The 20,549-nt window shown below is 38.3% G+C and overlaps 1 protein-coding gene and 1 long non-coding RNA gene across 5 annotated transcripts in view; one reads left to right on the plus strand and one right to left on the minus strand.

Annotated features, from left to right (window-relative positions):
- grid1a (glutamate receptor, ionotropic, delta 1a) overlaps positions 1-20,549 on the plus strand; it is a 489,918-nt gene that overhangs the window by 248,510 nt on the left and 220,859 nt on the right. The window lies entirely within an intron of this gene.
- LOC130922712 (uncharacterized) lies at positions 3,335-6,244 on the minus strand. 2 transcript variants are annotated; one of them, XR_009064568.1, is made up of 3 exons: positions 6,090-6,244; positions 5,761-5,838; positions 3,335-5,527 (listed from the first exon to the last, which is right to left on the minus strand). It is a non-coding gene; the product is annotated as an uncharacterized LOC130922712 (long non-coding RNA). The 2 variants fall into 2 exon arrangements; XR_009064567.1 differs by having other exon boundaries at positions 5,761-5,896.

A 20,549-nucleotide genomic window follows, 5' to 3' on the forward strand; every position in this document is an offset into this window, starting at 1 on the left:
GAAATGTTTGAATTCTGTAGTCGCCAAGTCGGAATCTTGACCTCAACCAGATTGTGAATATGTGGCATGACCTCAAAAAACAAGTCACACTGGACATCCTAGGAATATTACTGAACTAAACCAGTTTCATTCTGAAAAATGGTCCAAAATTATCCTGACAACTGTGCAGGTCTGATCTACAGCTACTCTGAACGTTTGGTTGATGTTATTGCTGCCAAAGGAGGGCTAAACAGTTAAAGGTTCACATACCTTTTTCATCTTGCAAAGTAAATGTTTACATATTAAGAATACAAACATGAAAACCTATGACTTGTGACTGACCGTCCACCAGTCCGAAGTGCAGTGTTGTTAATCTTACTTTAAAAAAGTAATTAGTTACAGTTACAAATTACTTCTCACAAAAAGTAATTGCGTTAGTAACTCAGTTACCTGAATGTAAAAGTAATTAATTACTTGACAAAGTAACTGGTGATAATTTTCATGTTTTTTTTTTTCTATTAAAAAAAAAAATGGTCACACAATCTGAAGTTTAAAGGGTTTTTGGGACAACAGCGGTATTGCGGATATTGTGATAACTAGATAATAATAATAATACTAACTAGATAATAACCTTTGCTATGTGTGGAAGTCATTTAATGTTGTGACTCAATCGTTAAAGTTGTTAAAATTGCTCCTGTTATTGCATTAGCTCCCTTCAGTCTGTTTTCGACAGGTGTAAGTTTTAAAACTGTTTCATCATTCAAAGATAGAAGTTAAGTTTTGTCGATTTAGGAGCATTTTAGAAGAAAAGTGACTTAGGTTCGCCCGGAAGGTTCTCTACAACAGAGCCTTCATGAGAAGTCTACTGCTTTAAAATGGCTGCTGTTTACTAACACATCTAGTTCTTTATGTTGCTAATGCCGCCGTGTCTGTCATTTGCATCTAGTTCTGTATATATGTGATATCTACCAAAGCATCATGTGGGCGTAATTTGTAGGCTATCGGCTACAGTCAGGTATTATTGGAGCCACCTAGCATCGTAGCAGTAGCATCGCGTTTGCAATGGCGTCACACTCGCTAGCCTCCTCCCCACATCTGTTCTGCTCTCTCGTGTCCGTGAGTCAGTCTTTTTCCAGACTTTTCTCGCGGCAGTCAACCAACATCGCAAGGCATAGTAACGCACACCTTTTCCGCCTCAGTAATTGTAAAGGCGTTGCCAAGATGAGAAAAGTAATTAATTAGATTACTCACTACTGAAGAAAATAACGGCGTTAGTAACGCCGTTATTAACAACACTGCCGAAGTGTACCCAGCTTGCCTCCAAAGTCCTCCACAAATGTATGTAAAGTGACTAATAGTCTAGTAGAAATAGCAACAGTTGCACAAATGTAGCAATTGTTAAGTGATGTCAAGTGACAAGTAATGTAATAATTATAACACAAGCACAGCATGTTTGCAAATAATGCAGTGATTCCTTGAGACTTCAAAGTGTCCCAGTAGTGTTTGTGGTGTGAAGTGAGTATTAGTAGTAATGTGAAATGCTCCTCAACATTTTATGTAAATCACGAGTCCACAACAGTAAACATGGTATTACTGCTGAAACAGATGTGCAAAGTTGATAAAAGATGGATGAAGCTGAAAAGAAAGAAGACACAATGCAACTATTCGTCAACAGTTTAAAAATTTAATGGCCAGAGGGAAGAAGCTTTAGGAATGACTCCACTTCTCCCTCTACCTTTCATTCCTAATACAGTAGCCTCTGGTTCTCCTGAGTAAAATGTTCTGTACCCACCAGAAAATACAGACTCCGGACAGGTCAAGGCCACATTCCTAAAATAAAATCCCACTACCTGACATTTCTCTCTAGTGTGGGGCTCTTTGTGATGTATTGCAGCAAGGGAGAGGCCACTTGGCTACTGTGCTTCATACTCATCTAGTCTTCTGTGAGGGTAGTGAGGAGAAGGCGGTCACTATATTGTTTGGCCTTTATAGAGATTTATCTTTGGGGGATACTGAGGAAATGTTTGCACTGAGTAACTTAGCATTTTCACAGTTTGTATTTTACACACAATATTATAAAACCAAAAAAGAATCAGCATGTTTAATGGAGTAATTTGGTAGTGGTCAATATCTGGATCCCTTGAAAACGTTACATCCGATCAAGTTAAAAGTTATGTGTTGGAATGGTGGTTGGATTTTTTTTTTTTTTTTTTTTTTTTTTTTTTTTTTTTTAACTTTTATCATATTGAGGAACAAAGCTGCCAAAATTCAAAATAAAAGTACAAATAAATCAATCAATAAAAAGCTAAATAAAAACGAAAATAAATACAAAAATAAGAAATATGATACAAAAATTAAATATAAATACAAAAATAAATTTGGAAATAAGTAGCTAATTAAATAAAAGTAGAAATAAAAATGAATATATATACAAAAATAAGAAATTACATTAAAAATGTAAGAATAAATACAAAAATAAATGTGGAAATAAATACAAAAATAAATATATTGATTGAAATAAATGTCAATCAATAAATAAAAACGCTTTGCCATATATTTACTTATTTCATTGTCAGTGCCAACTTTCAAGTGGAAATGTTATTCAAATGAGGGGACGGTACTACGTGTGTTGAACTATTCACCCATTGGTCGAATGACATGCCAGTTCAGTGATCCTCTCGATCGACGAAGTAATGTCTGCCTTCCTGCTGCTTGCTTGCTTCGTAAAATAATGGGACGAGACGAGAAGGTCGGAGTCCAAGCGGCTATGGGATGCTGGCAATCGGTTGGATGAGGACAAGGTACGTATTAAATTGGTAATTTGGTGTGTGTTTTTTTAAAAACTTTTTACTTAAGTCCAGTTGAGGTATGTTGAATCTACATAATCTTCCATAAGCTAATACCTTGCATTGGGTCTCAGGAAGGGGAGGCAAGGCGGGACATGGATAAAGCTGCTAACAACATTAAACTTACAAGGAATAGTTTAGCGTTAGCGCAATTTAGTGAAGCAAAATTCACACATTCAAGTTCGTGTGGTGCTCCGAGAGACTGTTTGCACTGGCTGGTGTCTCGTTTAATGCTTACGTAGCTAATCTGTTATACCATTTTGCCGTTGTCATCTATTTTCTTCTAGACACTTCCGAGGAAGGTTGGGGTGTCGTTCCTCAACAATAAGACATCTCTCGTCCTCACGTATCTACGTGCTTTTTTTTTACCCTAAAGCTCCTCGAAGACACAATAAATTTACATTTCAGGGAATGCTGATGGTGAGCAGTTGGCCAGTATTAGGGGAAAAAGTTACTGACCTTAAGTGGCTCATGTTGGTGTCCAGTGGGCAATTTTTTTTGATGAACGAGTTAGTTGTGCTGGAAGTCCTTTTTTGTACATCAATTGCCTGTTTATAATTTGTATTGTATTACACTGGTCATCAATAAAATATTACTTTGCAGAAAAACAATCATTGCCTTTATTATTTCTTCACATTACTGAGGTACTGTCACATCAACCACAACCAACATTCTATGCTGTCATTTAAAACAAGTCCAAATATTTGACGCAGGATGGATAGTCTCGCTGTAGACATTCAATACATTAGAACATTCTGACATCTGCTGAATTTCTTCAGGAGTCGAGGCCTGTCGCAGCTGCACTTCAGGGACTGACACCGACATGGGGGTGATGACCATGTGGACCATCACATAAAACTCCAAATATGTAATTTAAAGTTGAACCAACTAGTCCTAAAATATAACTAAACATGCACACATCGTATATGGCAAATTTAGTTATTGATTAGCCTCATCTGTATGTGCCTAGCCCTAGACTGTGAAAGTGTTGGTATTTACAGTGCTGCTCAAAAGTTTGTGAACCCCCTCAACATTTTGGAATTTTCTATTATTTCAACCTGATTTCCTAATCAATCAATTCAGTAGTTTTTTTGTTTTGTTTTTTTAACAGTTGTGTTGTCGAGACTAAATTAAAAAGAGTTTTCATCAACTGATGTAGGTGCAAAATTGAACTGTTTGGTCACAACCAAAACCGCCATGTCTGGCGAAAAGTCAACACTGCATACCACCAAAAGAACCTTCTCCCAACAGTGAAGCATGGAGGTGGGAATGTCAAGATCTGGGCTTGCTTTTCATCCTCAGGACCTGGACAACTCCACATAGTTCAGGGAATCATGAATTCTGAGGAATATTGTCAAATCCTAGAACATAACCTGACGCCATCTGTTTTGAAGTTAAAGCTTGGCAGAAGGTGGATCATGCAACATGATAATGATCCAAAGCATTCCAGCAATACAACCAAGGAATGGCTGAAAAAGAAGAAGATTCGTGTTCTGGACTGGCCCAGTCAAAGTCCTGACCTTAATCCCATTGAAATGCTGTGGCGGGACCTGAAGCGAGCAGTTCATGCCAGACGCCCATCAAACCTCTCTCAACTGACTGCGTTCTGCAAGGAAGAATGGGCAAAAATCCCCCAAAGTAGATGTGAGAGGCTGATTAGTCACTACAGAAACCGTTTGGTTGAGGTAATCTCTGCAAAAGGAGGCGCAATATCCTATTAACTGAAGGGGTTCACATACTTTTGCACACATGATATCTGAGTTTTTCTTAAATCAACCACTTTTGTTATATAAAGAATGACAATATAACTATTTCTTTTGTTTCAGTCCATTATTTGGAATGTCAGTATTGTGGATTTGGGTATAACTTAACATTTAATAAGGTTATTTTAGTTTTTTTTACAAAAAATCTGACCATCGCTGTGGGGTTCACAAACTTTCGAGCAGCACTGTATATAATTTTATTTAACTTTTTTGGTCAGGGATATTTCATGCTTTTATTGTTTTTTTAATGTTATGTTATTGATTAGAAATGTGCACTTTACATTATCCCTTTTGAAGTTGAACTTGTTAAGCCATTTTCAAAGAGCCAACAACCAAAGTGGGCGTGCCAAACCTCATAATTTGATTTTGATGGGTAAAATTTCATCCAATCATCTCCCAGAAGTGGCAACTAAAACTATACCAACATTTTTGCAATAACAGACAATGTGTTGCAGGGCCCAGAATTTTTTTTTTCTTAATTCTGAGACATTAAATTTTAGGGTTTCTTATTTTTGCAAGCCATAAACATCAACATTTAACTCATTGGCTGCCATTGACAGCGCTTGACACCCAATCCATTTTGACTGGGAGAGGCTGGCAGCGAAAGCGCTCCAAATCTAAATGAATTAGATTCCTAGCGCGTAATAAATATTAAAAGCATGAAATATTTAAACTTAATTTAAAATGGTCTATATTATACTGTATATGGGTTTATCTTTCCAAAATGGGTGAAAAAAATATGGTCTTAATTTATTTTTGTACTTCCTTCCGAGTCACCCAATATAGAGCTTTAATTTATGACTTTATGGTTGCCATAGCTATGCCTTTGACTGTTGGGGGCTGGCACAGAATATCTTCTACGGCGAACAGTTTGTAGTTGTAGTGTGCGGACAATTCCCGGTGGATCCAGACGTGGCATGGATTCTTGCACACGAAGTCCTCCATGAAAAAACAGGAAAACAAGTTGCAATTTAAAAAGTTGCATTGCATAAAAGCTGAAGAAGTAATGTCTAGTGTTTAAACAGGACTTGAAATAACAAAATGGTTTAACCCTGATGGCAAAGTCATGATTCGGCTTGTTATTTTTTTTTAACACAAATATTTCCTCTTGACACTTCATTTGAATGAATGAAACTATAGTCCAAGTTAAATTATTAATGACATTCACTTACTTTGAACCTTTGTACGTCGGAACCGGAGATGTCCTTGCATCATTCTGAACCCAGAATTTGGATGAGATCCTGGGATCCCTGTAATCACCCAGCATCCAATGTTGCGATGTCAGTGGAATTATTCAAGTCAGAGACTCTAAAAACAATGTTATGGTGAGCAGGAATATCGTTTGCTTTCATGAGAACTTAGTTGTAACTTCTGCTAAGCTACACTGGAGCAGTTACAAATAGCTTTGATACCAGTAGCAGTCAGATATATAGAGAGTGCAGCATGCCATACGAATGACCAAGTTTTCATTTTAAAATATGCCACTGTCATACAAACTCACCTTATACCATGCTTTGACATTCGACGGTGGATAATGCATATTCTCTCACTTCTCACCAAGTAGGACTACTAGGTCGGTTATTTCCCTGACTTTCAGACCCACGTTCTGTCATCTGTTGCAGGTATGGCTTGTAGATTTCAGAAATCGAATGTCGATCAACCAATAAGCGAATAGTTCAACCCATGGCACCCTTAGGAACGCCCCCTCATTTGAATTACATTTCCACTTGCAAGTTGGCGCTGACAATGAAATAAGTAAATATAAGGCAAAGCGCTTTTATTTATTGATTGACATTTATTTCAATTAATATATTTATTTTTGTATTTATTTCCACATTTATTTTTGTATTTATTCTTACATTTTTAATGTAATTTCTTATTTTTGTATATATATTCATTTTTATTTTTACTTTTATTTAATTAGCTATTTATTTCCATATTTATTTTTGGATTTATTTTTAGTTTTTGTATCTTAATTCTTATTTTGTATTTATAGTCGTTTATATTTTGCCTTTTATTGATTTATTTTTTAATTACTTTTATTTATAATTTTGGCAGCTTTGGTCCTCCATATTATCAGAGCCCTACTGTGATTCCAGCAAAGTGAAGTGTTCTCGTGTTCAACACAATCTTATGGTCCAACGATTTCATGAATTTTTTTTTTAAACTAATCTGCAGACAGTGCAGATATACTTAATTCATTGATGATCCAGTGTATTTTTATGGAGCTATGGGTAGATTTCTCCATTGGTGGTACACTGCATTATCTCGCTTGGCTTTCTCTCTTAATCCTTGAACATAGTGCCCTTTAGTATTCATATCAAAAAGATGTCCCTCCCTTAAAGGTACCTTTAATCTTCTCTCGTAATGATTTTTCTTGTCATGTTGAAAGGGGATACCTGTATAGTGAGCTGATGTTAGGGTGCTGACAGGTGTCATCAGATGGTTAATGCTGCTGACTTGGTCCCTGTCTTGCATGTGTGTTTCATCACTGTGCTAACTCACTCACTGGATCAAGGCCTAACACATTGTCTTATTCCTTTCATTTGGGGTGAACAAGTTCAGCAATACCACTATTAAATTCTGCCCTAATATATTATGCTATAATTTTAAATGGTGATATTGTGCCAGACAGATAGAGTGATGCCCAGTGCACTCAAGACTATTGGAAAGCTCAATTATTGGATCCATCGCGTAGCCTGTTGCTTTTTGGGGATTTTTTTGTTGTTGCTATTGGTAGTTTGTGTGGTAACGTTGTACAAACTCTCAAGGGAAGGCAGCCATGCATTAACTTATTGGATTCCAAAAGCTATTTTGTGACCAATGTGCCAATCTAATATAGCCCCAATCTATACCCTTATAACTAAAATTACTCAGAAACTACAGACAAAACACATAACAGTTTGTTTGGTATGATGTCCTCCAATAAAACACAAGGCGTGCTCTTTTCTTGTTTTTATATGAAGTAATTTGTTTTTGAAAGTTTGTGAAACTGTAACAAAGAAACATGCATGCATTCAACACATCTACACAATACATTAAGGCACTGCCAAAAAAATTGATTATTCGATGCATCGCGATTCGACACGTGACGATTCAATTACGATTCATACATTTTCAAAAGCGATGATTTTCCCTAACAACTTTATGACAGCTGCTAGTAGCGAAACGAAATTCAAGACAGGCCCGGACACCTTTAACGGACGCACACACAACGTTATGATGGATGCTGCTGGTTACTGAGCAAGAGATTTACTCCTTTTCAAAAGACTCCAAAATAAATTTATGTATGAGACAGGCAGGGACACGGCGGTCGCGCTTCTCTGCGCAAGTAATTTTTTTAAAGCGAGAGGGGAAGATAGTTCGTTGCTCCTTGTCTTTCTGTTGTCCAGCAGTATGTTCAAGTCGTGTTAATTAGAAAAAGTCCCTAGTGTTCAGCTAAGTCCCGTGTCAGTCTATCAGAGGTGAGTACACGAACCCTCTTGTACCTTTTAGATTTTATTGTTGTCGTTTTTGAGGTGGTACTAGCGCCGAGTGCTATGCTAATTAGCGACTTCGCTAACATGTATTTCCGTGTCAAATTGTGCGTTGTTTTGGTGGTGTACAAAAGTTACTCCAGATGCAGAACGTTTAAAACCAGATTTAAGTTCAGCAGTAGCACTAAAAACATGCGAAATAGTACAGAAATTTGTGAAAACAAAGCATATTGGTTAAAAGAAGTCTTATTTCTAAATACACTTTGTTTGTTTCCAGAAAATTTGGAATTCATTCCACCAGTGTAAATTTTGTTATATTGTTGAGAGAAATAAGTACTGCCTTTGAAACAGCTAATGTTTTTGCACCTTCTTGTGAAAAAGAGCATCTCAAGCTCAGCTGTGTGTATGGGCATGTTGAGAAATAAGTACTGCCTTTAAAATGGTTAATGTTTTTGCACTTTTGTTAAAAAAGGATTTTAAGGGCAGCTTTTAGTTTAACGATGGGGCAAATAAGCATTTAGTCAACCACTAATTGGGTAAGTTCTCCCACTTGAAAATATTAGAGAGGTCGGTAATTGTCAACATGGTTAAACCTCAACCATGAGAGACAGAATGTGGTAAAAAACCCAGAAAATCACATTGTTTGATTTTTAAAGAATTTATTTGCAAATCATGGTGCAAAATAAGTATTTGGTCAATACCAAAAGTTAATCTCAATACTTTTTTATGTACCCCTTGTTGGCAATAACGGAGGCAAAACGTTTTCTGTAACTCTTCACAAGCTTTTCACACACTGTTGCTGGTATTTTGGCCCATTCCTCCATGCAGATCTCCTCTAGAGCATTGATGTTTTGGGGCTGTCGTTGGGCAACACAGACTTTCAACTCCCTCCAAAGATTTTCTATGGGGTTGGGATCTGGAGACTGGCTAGGCCACTCCAGGACCTTGAAATGCTTCTTACGAAGCCAGTTCTGGCTGTGTGTTTGGGATCGTTGTCATGCTGAAAAACCCAGCCACGTCTCATCTTCAATGCCCTTGCTGATGGTAGGAGATTTTCACTCAAAATCTCTCAATAGATGGCCCCATTCATTCTTTCCTTTACACAGATCAGTCGTCCAGGTCCCTTTGCAGAAAAACAGCCACAAAGCACGATGTTTCCACCCCCATGCTTCACAGTGGGAGTGGTGTTCTTCGGATGCAATTCAGTATTCTTTCTCCTTCAAACACGAGAACCTGTGTTTCTACCAAAAAGTTCTATTTTGGTTTCATCTGACCATAACACATTCTCCCAGTCCTCTTCTGGATCATCCAAATGCTCTCTAGCGAACCGCAGTCGGGCCTGGACGTGTACTTTCTTCAGCAGGGGGACACGTCTGACAGTGCAGGATTTGAGTCCCTGGCGGCGCATTCTGATAGTAGCCTTTGTTACTGTGGTCCCAGCTCTCTGTAGGTCATTCACTAGGTCCCCCCGTGTGGTTCTGGAATTTTTGCTCATCGTTCTTGTAATCATTTTGACGCCACGGGGTGAGATCTTGCATGGAGCCTCAGATCGAGTGAGATTATCAGTGGTCTTGTATGTCTTCCATTTTTCTAATAATTGCTCCCATAGTTGATTTCTTTACACCAAGCGTTTTACCCATTGCAGATTCAGTATTCCCAGCCTGGTGCAGGCCTACAATTTTGTCTTTGGTGTCCTTCGACAGCTCTTTGGTCTTGGCCATAGTGGAGTTTGGAGTGTGACTGACTGAGATTGTGGACAGGTGTCTTTTATACCGATAATGAGGTAAAACAGGCGTCAAACAATCTAACAATGTGATTTTCTGTTTTTTTTTCCACATTCTGTCTCTCATGATTGAAATTTACCCATGTTGACAATTACAGGCCTCTCTAATATTTTCAATGGGAGAACTTGCACAATTAGTGGTTGACTAAATACTTATTTTCCCCACTGTATGTTTTTTCCTTTTCATTGCTTATTTTTCTGTCTGGTGCAACTTATACTCAGGTGCGACGTATAGTCCGAAAAATATGGTAGATATATTTTTTTAATTGTTTAATATAGCAGAAATTAAAAACCCGATCCTTTTCACACATTTCAGATCCTCTGAAAAATGGCCTGGTCGGCACAATATCCGTTCACCTGATTGGATCAGGCTATCCCTAATAAGTTTTATTCTTCGCAACACTCCCGGACAAAGAGCAAGTTCTGGAAACAGTACAGTACTGTAACATGTTTGGAACTTTTGTTCAAATTAAAATTAAAAAATAAAAAAACGTTTTTTTCTCGGTATCAGATCAGGACTCTGTATCGGCAGATTCTCAAAATCAGGTGACTCTGACTCGGGTGCAAAATCCTTGGTTCTATTTGTCGGCAAGCCAGTCTGATGAAGACCACTTTAGTCATTGAAAAACCAACACATAATCTTAGAAGTTCTACCTTAAGTGTGGGTGTATGTAGAAAGTCTGAATGCAAATGGATTTAAATCCATGACTGGCCTGCGTCAATAACCCAATTTATGCCTTGTATTGTTCTTTTCTTTCATTCAAATGCTTTTTGTAATTGCTAATGCAGATGAATTAAGGGACTACATCTAGAAGATGATAAACGTGCTATATGGGATAATTTCTGTATGACATGGTAAATTATTCAAGGTTATTATCCATAAGCACCTCTGAAGAGCGTCTCCAAGGTCCTGTCTTCATGCGTGCTCATAATGCAAGCATCCAGTGGTTGGGTCCAAGCCGCTGAATTAGAGACAATGATGCAAATCCACAAGCATCCACTTGTTTCCCAGAATGAGACAAACGATGATTATATAGCTAGCGTCGACTGTAGGGTGACAAAAATAACAACACAAATGCAAATGAATGCACAGCAGAGAGGATGGAAAAAAAAAATAGCACATGATGTTTTAAGATCACGGTGCTCAAGAGGAGACGGCAGGCAACCAGCAGCAGATGGCAGCTCGGGTTGTTCACATGGCTGATCACGGCGTTGCAGTGAAGAGGACAGGCCACCTGTGTCTCATATCAGGAAGGAAAACAATTGTACAGTATACGACACTCGTAAAGCTAGGGCATCACACAGCTGGTTTGTTCCACAGCCCAAATATCTCCTTTTTTTATTGTAAACATCGCAAAGACTCTAATATTCAGTTAAGCATCAACCTTTCCCCAAAGGTTAGTATCATATATTATATGTTCTTTCAAGGTCTCCATACAAATCAAGATAAAAGGTGCCACTGCTACAGTAAGTAGATGTCCTGAAAATATTCTCTCAGTCAACATTTTTTTTCACTGTGCTCTGACTTGCATTATTGCTTCAGTTCTACCTTTTGCCATTTATCAGATTTTCTCAAAAACGTTTCACGCAATCACTGGATGTCAGTCAATACCTTGCACTTTTACTGGTTATCCCTTCCCTCTGTGTTATACATAATTACTTAGGGGCTTTTTCACTGACCTATTAGCAAAGATGCTTTAAAGTCATTAAAATGTTTTTTTTTAAAAAAAAAAAACAAGAAAAAACACAATTTTAAGGAAGCAAATCAATGTTATTTTTCGTACTTCTATGATCTGACGACACTTTGTTCAAAAAGGCTTTTCAATTTACTCCTTGTCTGTTTGTGCAATACTCTTTTTTTCCCCCTCAGTCCATCACAGTCACATTACAAACTTATATTGCAAAGAAAATAAATCATTCATTTTAATCTAACAATTCATCTGTATCCATGGTATTCCACAAATCGAAGCTCAAGATTTCAAAAAGAGAAAAAAACTTTTGAAGATATTCCTTTTCCTCGCTCACAGATAATGCTTTGACATCAGAGAGGCTGAGATCAGAGCAACTGAGGAATTTTAAAAAGCTTGTAAACTTTCCACACTTTTCACATCGTCCCTCCCAGCTACAGTGCGATCACTGCTGACCTCCAACCAATCAAACGCTTCAATATGTGAAGGCTATCATAAACTCCATTTGCAACATGTCTTCTTGTGGAAACAACCCGCTTTATCTCTATCTCAAGTGAAAATATCCTGGAGGTTCTATATAAATCTAATTGCTGTAGGAGGTAGTGAGGGCATGGAAGAATGGATGGGCTGAGATTCTAATCAAAGCCGAAACCTTGTAGCTTGGTGCAGAGCTAGCAGCCTTGCAGGGCTTGGCTTTCAGTTCATCCCATTGTGACAACCCAAATTGATGTTATCAACATGGTAATAGAGCTACTTTTGTCAGCTCCCTCCATGCATTATGGAGGATGACAGCTTATTTAGGGGCCACATAAACTAAATCATAGTTCCACTTCGGCAGATGGGCCTTGTGCGTGCCCTTCTGTGCTATCAAACAAATGTTTTGGAAAAAGTGAAAACACATGGAATTCCGTCCCGTTTTAATAATACATTAAAATTATTCATGAATTAAAATTACCTCATGAGTCCTCATATTATTGGGTGTTCTATTGTTGAAGTGAATGAAGTGATAAAAGCAGATGAAATACATTACTTAAAATGAATTCATTCTTGAACAAAATATTGAAAGTTATATTACATGCACTACATATTGAAATATTCTCCAGTGGAAGAGAACTCGACTGCCATCACAAAATGCTGCCACTCCTAGCTGAGTGTCAACCTAAGAAAAGCAAAGAGCATTAAATGTGTTTGAAAACATTGTCGTATCTTCAGTTCTGCTTAGCTTAATACTAAGAAAGTATGCCACAGACGGGCCAATCAATTGCATCAGTGCTATAGTAACAAAGAATGGAGGAAAAACATTGACAGATAATGAAGAAATCCCCATGTGCCTGTTCTGTGTGAAAAAGGATTTATATTATTGTCATTTACTGAGGACTTGTGACCATCTCAAAGCGTGTTTATTATACTGCCAAATCACACAGAGGAACAGCGCAATGTCCATGAATGACGCAAAAATTGGACAAAACAGTTTATCCCTTTACATTGTACAAAGCAATTTATGATGTCGTTATTGTATGTTTTTTACGAAGCATGAGTCTAATATTTAAAAAACAAAACAAGGCAATCACAGAAAGACGAAAAATGCAATAGACCCTACTCACCAACGTCACAGAATGACGTGTCGCTGTATCCGGCCGCCACATTGTCCGTCATTGTTTATCCGTATTCTCAATGGTTTCAAATTGTCGTGCAATTTATAGTGCAATTCATGGAAGCCCCGGTGCTTTCAGACGCTGTTAACTCATTGGATGCGTTGCATAAAAGGCGTTATGTGGAAAAGCTTCAGTCCATCCATTCGCCAGATCCATATTTGATGCCTAAATCGATATTTTTCGACCCGCTGTCTTCGCCCTCTCTGGCTGACATCTGCTACCTTGATATCTACAACTATCTTGTCCACACAAAATCAGCCTATTCTCACGAAAGTTCGAAAAACTTTAAGAGCAGCACTTTAAGCAACATCACCCCGTGTGACCCTTTACTTCCAAATTTCTAAAATGGCGACAATCAATCAAAAAAAAAAGTTGACTGCGATGGCTGACGCTTCAAGGATAGGTGGATATTGGACTATTTCTTCAATAAAACACGCAACAACTGTGTCTGCCTCATTTGCAAAGAGACAGTCGCTGTTTTCAAAGAGTTCGATGTGACGCGATGATATTACCGAACAAGACACGCTGACATGTACGACAACATTACAGGGAAGATACGCAGCGAGAAATTATAGCAACTTGAAGCTAGTTTAATTTCACAGCAGCAGTATTTCGCAAGAGCCCGAGTGTCGAAAGAGAACGCCACAAAGACGAGACTGTTGAAATCATGAATTAAAAAAAATAATAAAGCAAATGTGACACACAGAAGGGCTTGCTAAAATTTGTTTAAATATATTGTTCTATGTAAAGCAGCCAAGGTAGCCCCCCGCATTTTTACCACACCAAATCTGGCCCCCTTTGCAAAAGGTTTGGACACACCTGTTTAACTGATGATCCGTAGACGAGGCCAGCTTCTTTCACTTGGTACCAGCTAAATATTATTCAAAATGTAATGATGGTGGAAGAAATAAGCATCTTGAATTTGAAACTGTATGTTGTCGGCGATTAGCCTCGCAATGATCCTAATTGTGGTTGTCATCCCAAAACCCTCTAAATATATATTAAATGCATCTTACTAGATATAAAATGACTACTACGTAATCTTTCGTAATCGTTTGGAGCACAGTTTTCTCGTCGAATTGCAGCAGTCCATCTCGCTCTCCTCTCCCGGGTCTCTCGGAATACGGTAGAACTTCAAGTCTCTCCGTCTATCTTCTCTGTTATTGCAACCACACACGCCTTCACCATTTTGATTCTTAATGTTAACGAGCAGAAAAACGCCATAATAGGAGGAATTTACGTAGCGGTAATGCGTCAACACGACGAGTTGACGGACAATATGGCGCGGAGGTGTGGTTGTGACGTCATGTGAGTAGGGTCTATACCTCCCAGCATATTCCTTATAAATGCACTAATAACATTGCACAATAAATGTCTCATAGAAGGCTTGTTGCAAGGGTAATAACTCTTGTTCAATGCATGTTTTACTTACAAAACTTGTTTCCCTTTTCACACTTCCTGTGGAAATTGGCCTTTCTTTTAAAACACTGTAACATGTACAGTATGTACAAAAGTTTATTCAGAGGTAAAAATTATAGTATGCAGCATTGGGCTGTGCCATGCCATTGTTACAAAGTAATGATTAATCATGAATTGGATGGCGCACAACCTCTTCAGCATTACAAAATTGTACTCGCACAGTAAGTGCACGCCCTTAAAAACAACATACAGTATTAAAGAGACTTGTTGCCGAGGTAACCCTTGTGCAAAAATAATTCCACGATCCACTTGCACCATACGAAAGCCTGGTTCTCAAACCAGGATCATCTATGTTTGGTATCCCACAGACAAACGTTCAGGCCTTGAACATTTTTTTTTTTTAAGTATGTAGGTCTGTGCAGAGGAAGAAACACTTTCATTTCATGCATGAGGGACCTTCTGTTTCTTCTGCACGTTGTTGTTGTTGTTGTTGCTGCTGCTGCTGCTGCTCCTCACACTACTCATTTCCCAAAAGGGGAAATTAATAAGTTCTCGGGTGAACTAAGCATAAAGAATGGCTGATGTTTAGGAAATTGGATTCTTTTTTAAAAGGATCATTTGTAAATAAATAAATATATATCAGCTGCAGCATGAGGCAAATTCCTTCAATTAATGTTATTTTTAATGCATATATTTAAAACGCTGGTAATTTTTTGATATCTTATCTAGACTAAAGTGAGTTACAATTATTTTAAGACAGTAGCTCACAGAAACATTACCTCAGCTTCTAAACAATAATTAAGGGACCTATTTTGTTGTGATGACCTTTTGATTTGACATAACCCAATAATAAGACGCCGTGCTTTGCATCTGTTAGCGCTCTAGCGGTCGATAAAGCAAATCAAAGCTTGCAAATGGGCCTTTCGCTCACACCTGTGTTTGTGCACGCACAACACACTGAGAATGTTCACTGCAAAGGGAGGGGACCGGTACACACAGCTGCTGCACCACATGTTCTTTTTAAGTTGTTTGGAAACATTGCATTGCGCCATTTGTGTCTCCATCCAATCAGCCTGTTAAGACTCGGCTTTGACTTTTGAGTTTGAAATATTTGCACATACAACACACAAAATATGGAAGGGAGGACATTGTGGAATGTGTGGAAGAATCATATCACCTCATGGGGCAATCCTTACACATACTGTATTGAAGAGGCATCTGAGTTGGCCACAAGAGCTGTATTTTAAACATGCACTTGCCACTTTCTCATCAAAATGTATCACCCTCATTTCCTTGGTTATGAATGCCACTGAAGATGGATTCAAGTTCACTGAAAATTTTAAATTGTGTGAGTGATAGTTTGTATAAACTGTATCTGCCCTGGGATTCACCTGTGGATAGTCCAGAATGAATCTTCGCTCAATGTCAGCTTGGATAGGCTCATGTTTACCCTTGACCCTAAAGAAGCCAAGCATGGTAGAACATAAAAGGAATGTTTTTTTTTTGTTAAACATTTATATTGGTTGCCTCAGTTATAAGTATTAAAAAATTAACTTGTTACAGTCTGCAAATGCAGAAGCAAGGCTGGATCTTAAAGCAACAACAACCAATTGGAGTGCGTTACCAGGATTTATTAGACAGACAAACAAGCAAACAAACAAAAAAATCTTGCAGTCGCAAAAAGAGAGATAACAAAAAGGGGTCCGTGACAGATCACAAAACAAACCCGAAGGTAACCAAGTCAATGGGTGGAGTGTCACACTATAAGGGTAGAAACAAACAAGACACTAACATAGCAGCATAAGGTAGAGCAGGGGTCTCCAACCCAGTCTTCAAGGCCCACTGTGGGTCCTGGTTTTTGTTCCAGCCGATCCAGCAGAGACAGTTGAACCAATGAGGCTTCTGCTAAAACAAGTCACACATGACTGCAATCAACTGATTGCACTTGTAAAACACCAGGTTGGGGAAAACGTGTTGTCATCTTGTTTGGTAGGAATGAAATCCTGCACCCACAGTGGGCCTTTGTGGAATAGGTTGGGGACCCCTGAGGTAGAGGATATAGAACGAAACTAGCAACAAGAAACTAAAGCCAAGGCAAGGGCGCGACTAGCAAAGTGTAACTAAGGGAATACAAAATTCCAAATGACGACCAGCAAGGTAATATCTCGGCAACCCTTCATTGGGTCACCTGCGTTTAAATTCAACGCTGATGAGATGGGACACAGGTACGACTCGGGGAACTCCGCCTGCCAACACTCAGAAACAAAATACAATCTAAAGCGGAATGTGACATTCCTTTCTCTTCGAGCCCAGAATAATACCATTTACAAAATGGCAGGACTGATGTCAGTTACTTTTAATAAAACAAGTACAAACAATCGTGGATCTTATTTTAATGACGCATACAGGTCATAATCAATGGCTAAAACAATACATTACATTACATATTACATGAGGGCAGTGCAGAAATGGAAGCGAGAATCGAGTGGACATGGAAGAGTCTGTTAGACTAGGTCAGTGCTTCTCAATTATTTTCTGTTGCGCCCCCCCCCCCCCCCCCCCAAGTTAGACGTAAATGTTTCCCGCCCCCCCCCAAACTCTGCCGCCACTGTAAATAGTATCATTTGTCTATAATACTACTATTATAGTATATACTATAATACTACTATATACCACTACTAGTACTATTATAAGTACGCCTCTGCCTCACATTGTATCCTTTTTTTCTATTAGAGAAAATAACAGAGATCAATTTATAAAGTATAACTTTATTAACATTGTTTTGTTTATAACAGAAAAGACAACGCGCATCAATTTGCCTAAATTAAAAAAAAAAAAAAAAAAAAAAAAAAAAAAAAAAAAAAAAAAAAAAAAAAAAAAACTCACATCCAAACTGTAAAAATACACTCAAGGTACATTTTTGACCAATTGATACTGAAAAATAAAATCGGTAAATAATAACAAATTCAAATTGATTAGAAACATTAACTCATGAGGACAATATGCCAAAAAAATTGACCGAAAAAACAAAACTGAATAGAAGAAGAAAAAATAAAAGTGTCTTTGGACAGAAGGACAGTTTTTATTTTCGCTGCTCGCTGCTCCCAGTATCACCTCCAGTTTGCAATGATGTGGGGAATCCAATTTTGTTCTTTGTGTTTTTTCGACTCGAGTGAGGCATTAACTTGACGGTCTGAACAGGACAAGTCGCATAGAAGTGGACCATTTCAAATCCGATCTGAGTCACTTTCGTATGCGGTTTAAATCCGATCTGGGCCACGTTTTTCTATATTGTAGCGGCGGTCTGAACTGTCAAGTTTCCCAAATCAGAATTAATTCAGCGATTACATCAGCAAAGAGCGAGAGCGGCATGCAAGACGGCAGCGATGTAGCTGTTCATTGGCGTTAGCACCTAGTTTGAACTCAGCTTTTACTACACCGGAGGCGGGCTTGACCACAGTCTTAAAAAATTACAATGAAGAAAAGGATAAGCCTGATAATGCTTGGTTCCTTACTGTGCGCCAAATGAGCAATATTTCAGTGTTCCTTACATGGCCAAGTCGGGGCAAACTGACGCATACACATAAGGCTTATGTGTGTGTGTCATGTATGCACAGTGCGAAGTTATTTGTTCTGATGCTTCTGCGCATGCGGATCAGTTTGCTCAGCACATGTTGGAAATCGGAATTGTGCATTAAGACCTGCAGTATGAACCTAGCCTTAGTGAATCATGATTTTCAGACTCATGTCAGAATGAATGATATAGAGGTTTTTCACCGTCACGTGATTCGTGAAGTGTTACCGTCCAGAAGTAAACATTCCTCCAACTTGGACCTTCTGGTGGCGTCGTTTCCCACAAGTGGGCAAAAATGGAAATTTCCTAAAAAATACAACGATTACCAGCCTTAATTTGAGACAGGACATTATTTTAGCTTTCGAGCTGCCACATTTAGATTACCCGGACATAGATAATTACCTGGTTACCATGAAGACTTACACCCACCTAACTTTAAAAGCCTACAAATGCCATTAGGGCTAGAAATACTTCGTAGCAGGATCTGTCAAGAAGCCTTTATTGGCGAAGAACACGTCAGATGTTTACATCGTTTTCAGTAAGGTGAGTGAATTTTTCATGTACTGTAATTTGCCCACACGTAGATTAATTTCAAACAGACCTGTAGCAAGACAGGAAATAAGAAATGCATGCAGAGTTGTTGCCAGACAGTGAATATGAAATGCATGGGACAGCACAATGAATATTCCCCTCTGTCTTGTCTTTACAGTATTTTGAATTGGTCCACTTTACACTACTAGAAAGTATCATTAAAATGGAGTATTTACCATTCAATTACTTTTAAATCTGTATATGCTATTATTTATTTCATATTGTATTATTTATTACAATGTCAGTTTTTTAAATTTTGCATGTGGGAGCAACACAATCATAGCATCAGGAACAGCCGCCGTCTTCCGCATGCGTTTCTTCATTTGCTGGCGTCGGTTGAAGGTGGAATGGCACGTAATCGGGTGACAGAGGATTCTTGCTTTTCTCTCCTACAATGAATAAATACATTCAAGAAATAAAAACGGGTTAAATGCACATAAGTTAGTGAATTAGAGTGCACGCAAATCACACGCATCACATTAGATCAAAGCCATTCTTAGTTAGATTTTATTTCTCTCTGCATGCGGAAGTGTGATGCTTTCCTCTTGAAGCATTGTCCCTGGTTCAGTGGTAGCTTGGCCCAGCGGCCAAACACACTCAAACATTAGCCTAATTAAAAATGATAATGATATTTGCATACATCCTATGAAAACCTGAAGCGGTATGCAATGTTAAGCGTCTTGTTAGCTTGAATTGCTCTGTCCAGCCGCTGTAACTCTATTGCTCTCTCTCGTGAACTCAGCCGGAACGCGCGCGGCTCTTAAGTGTCTGTGTCACGTGACTGTGACATAGCCGGTAACGTGCTCGGCCAAATGCACACACAAGTTCCGTGGGTGAATTATGTTATATAATAAAGGGTCACCACAAACCGTTAGTTGGGAAGAAGTTTAGCCGTTTGATGGCAGCCATCCATTCTTGACGCCGCTCCTTCTCTTTTGGGATCCGGTAAAAGTGCAGATTATTCGAATCCTCCTCCACATTTGTGTAGCAAAATGCTACTAAGTAATTCACCATTTCAAATTTTGTTGCGGCGTATCGCTGCTTAAAAGTACAGTGTGTGTACAAGTGACAAGGATGGCGACAGGTCCAAGATGGGCAATACCATTTTAGTGGAAGTGCAGGGATGCCACGTGAAAAACCTCTATAGTTGGGTGCATTGTCATAAATCCCCATTTACAATTTTGATCAAGGGGGAGATTTTTCGTGTGTTGGATTAAAAATGCAATTTCTGCTGCTAATTGCTGAGTGTAAAACAGTTGCAAGGGAGTGACATCTAAACTTGATGGACAAGTGTTTCAGTTTATGTGTGTCTCTTGGTTTCATAGTATACAGTACAGGCCAAAGGTTTGGACACACCTACTCATTCGTGAGTTTTCTTTATTTTCATGACTACTTCATTGTAAATTACTATTGTAAATTCTCACTGAAGGTAATAAAACTATGAATGACCATGTGTGGAATTATGTACTTAGCATAAAAAGGCGAAATAACTAAAACCATGTATAATATTGTAGTATCTTTAAAGTAGTCACCCGTTGGTCTGATTACATTTTTGCACACTCTTGCCATTCTCTTGATGTACTTCAAGAAGGAGTCCCCTAAAATGTTTTTTGACTTCACAGGTATACCTTTTCAGGGTTGATTAGTGGAATCTATTGCTTTATCAATGGGGTTGGGACATTCATTTAAATTGCATTGCATGAGGTGTGTCCAAACTTTTGTCCTGTACTGTAAGTGACAAAATATAGTTTCAATTGTACTGTATACAAATACCA

This window comes from Corythoichthys intestinalis, chromosome 10 (genome assembly GCF_030265065.1).
Source record: "Corythoichthys intestinalis isolate RoL2023-P3 chromosome 10, ASM3026506v1, whole genome shotgun sequence".
Classification (NCBI taxonomy): domain Eukaryota; kingdom Metazoa; phylum Chordata; class Actinopteri; order Syngnathiformes; family Syngnathidae; genus Corythoichthys; species Corythoichthys intestinalis.